At 33.4% G+C, this 3,140-nt stretch overlaps 1 long non-coding RNA gene across 1 annotated transcript; it reads left to right on the forward strand.

Annotated features, from left to right (window-relative positions):
- The first annotated feature begins 1,152 nt into the window (after positions 1-1,152).
- On the forward strand, positions 1,153-1,562 carry LOC142236953 (uncharacterized). The gene is made up of 2 exons (XR_012722274.1): positions 1,153-1,250; positions 1,310-1,562. It is a non-coding gene; the product is annotated as an uncharacterized LOC142236953 (long non-coding RNA).
- Positions 1,563-3,140: the final 1,578 nt, after the last annotated feature.

The raw sequence follows: 3,140 nt of genomic DNA on the forward strand, positions 1-3,140 counted from the left end.
ACACATTTCGTTAATATAACGAAACTTTTTCTATCAGTGTATAAACGACCCGTAGACCAGTGTCGACTGTGAGAGATGTTTTTCATCTGCAATAAGATAAGATCGCGTATATCTGATTAATCTTTGGATGCTTTGATATTATTAAGAGGTTACATAAAACGATGAAGTAAAAAAAAATGTGAAAAATATATTGGGGGTTTTTGTGGGGAATTTTAATTTAAAGTGAGGATTTTTGGGAACGAAAGTGTCCTAATTTTGGGACAAGAGCTAGAAAAATACTGGTAACACTGGTTTGTACAGATAACAAAGACAATCTACAAGAAGACACAGTTTTGTCTGTCATCATAATACAGTGTTGCCAGGTTAGGGGTTTCCCCCCAAATTTAGGGGGTTTTTTCACGTTTAGGGTCATTTTTAGGGGTAAAATTTATTTGGGGGGATTTTTTGGGGTAAAAAATTATTTCAGACCTTATAAAGTGGAGCAATTCTCAAGCAAATTCGGAACAATTCTAGCATGAGTTATGAGAAAAAAGATGCGGAAAGTCAACAAGAAGATCCTAAATACAAACAAGTATCCAATAGCATTATTTTCGTTATCTCTTCTGATGAAAGGGCATTTTTAATATTTGACAAAATTAAAAACAATCGTATTTTAACTTAGCAGCTGAAAGCTTTTTAAGAGTAAGCCCGCTTTTTAAATTGATATACATATTGTATTATTACATCTATAAAAAAAATAATTTCCTCAGGGATGAAATTTTAAACAAAAGAAAATCTCTTTTGTTTTAAAGTATTTTCTTAAATAGCAAATTTTATTTTTTATTTACTTCAAACGAAAAAAAATTAGCATCAAAAGAAAACTTAGTTTTTCTAAAATTTCGTTTCTCAGGAAAGAACACTTCTTTCAGGATATATATTTGTGTTAAATTTAATTTTTAAAGTGTATCACTACAGAATTTTTTTCACGTAATTGTGGGACCACTTTTTGTACTTTTATACTCTGAAATTTTTTGGGGGTTTTTGAAAAAAGCTTAGACCAATTTAGGGGTTTTTTTTCTTAAGATTTGGGGGGAAGAATCAAAAATCACCTGGCAACACTGTCATAATCTCATGAAGTTTGCATCGATGTTTCTCTCAAATGTACAGCTGTTTCCTTCGAAAAATATCAATAACATTTGCGATTTTGATCAATTTCTAAATGAAAACCCACAAAACAATACCTAAACAATGATAGAATATTAAAATAGGAGGTATGTGTATATTAAAGCAAATATTTATTATGTTTTTTTATATAATATTGCTGTTTTAGTTTATTCCTGAGTTGCCTTGGAAAAAATTGACACATAAACCAATTTTTTAATAGCCCTCTACACCTTGAAATTGCTTTTCTCTCTCTGAGAGAACCAGGCTGCATCTTCTTCTAGATTGTCTTTGCAGATAACTTGACAATGATTTTAAACAACATGTCCGACACATTGACACTATTCCCTAAAAAATCTTACATCATTCAATGAAATTATACAAACAAAATCAATAAAACAACAAATGTAATGCTACTTGAAGCAGGTTCTCTTATACTATCGGTTCATCAGCAATACCGTTAATGGTTTATCGTTATTATGACGATTTTTCCATCTTTCTAACACTATTTAGAGAAACCCGATTGGACGAATGCGAGTAACAGAGATACATGACGCTATCTATTGGAAAAATAATGGATTTATTTTTACTACATCAGAATTTCGTTATTAATGCCGCTGTGAAGACTCCCACACGTATTTAATACACTTTATTTTAACGGAAGGAAATATTTATTTTACATATGAATGAATTTCATTAATTTGTATACGAATGTAAATATTTGTTTATGTCGAAATTACCAATAATTAAGTTATGATTTTGCCTGCACAAAGAATTCTAAGTAGGCAAATGCTTTCAATTAAACTATGAACTGGTAACACTTTAGAAATATTTATCATTTATCTTCCGTTATCTCTGTTGTATATCAAGAGTGCTTTCTCGATGGAATTCAAACAATTTTCATGGAAACAAATGCATAGAAAAATCATAAAATATAAAACTCATCATGACTTAAAGGCTAGAGGTATGTGTAACTATACTAAAAATAATTCATTGTTTTCCATGAAACGAAATGTTAACCAAAGCTGACCCATATAGTTAAAGTGTTTCCTTTATGGGGAAAAAATCTCTTAAGACAAAAGTGCCTACGGTTGTTGTAAATTCGATATCAGCGAAATAGCTTTGTGTGGGGATAATGCAATAGAAAATTAGAATACAGCTCTCATTTATAGGATTTTCTTTTGCGACTTTAAATGTACAAACAAAAGTCCAGATTATAACAAAGTGTTCGAAATAAAAAATCATCCTTATTCCTGAAGTGCATTTGTCAAAATTCGTTTTTATTATTCAACATAGTTCCCTTCAAGAGCGATACAACGATTATAACAACCTTCCAATTTTTTGATACCATTTTGGTAGTACTCCTTCGGTTTTGCCTCAAAATAGGCCTCAGTTTCGGCGATCACCTCTTCATTGCAGCCAAATTTTTCCCCTGCGAGCATCCTTTTGAGGTCTGAGAACAAGAAAAAGTCGCTGGGGGCCAGATCTGGAGAATACGATGGGTGGGGAAGCAATTCGAAGCCCAATTCATGAATTGTTGCCATCTTTCTCAATTACTTGTGGCACGGTGCGTTGTCTTGGTGGAACAACACTTTTTTCTTCTTCATATGAGGCCGTTTTGCCGCGATTTCGAACTTCAAACGCTCCAATAACGCCATATAATAGTCACTGTTGATGGTTTTTCCCTTTTCAAGATAATCGATAAAAATTATTCCATGCGTATCCCAAAAAACAGAGTCCATTACTTTGCCAGTGGACTTGTAGAGTCTTTCCACGCTTCGGAGAAGGTTCACCGGTCGCTGTCCACTCAGCCGACTGTCGATTGGACTTAGGAGTGTAGTGATGGAGCCATGTTTCATCCATTGTCACATATCGACGGAAAAACTCGGGTGTATTACGAGTTAACAGCTGCAAACACCGCTCGGAATCATCAACACGTTGTTGTTTTTGGTCAAATGTGAGCTCTCTCGGCACCCATTTTGCACAGAGCTTCCGCATAT

Source organism: Haematobia irritans, chromosome 4, assembly GCF_050003625.1.
Source record: "Haematobia irritans isolate KBUSLIRL chromosome 4, ASM5000362v1, whole genome shotgun sequence".
NCBI classification, from domain to species: Eukaryota; Metazoa; Arthropoda; class Insecta; order Diptera; family Muscidae; genus Haematobia; species Haematobia irritans.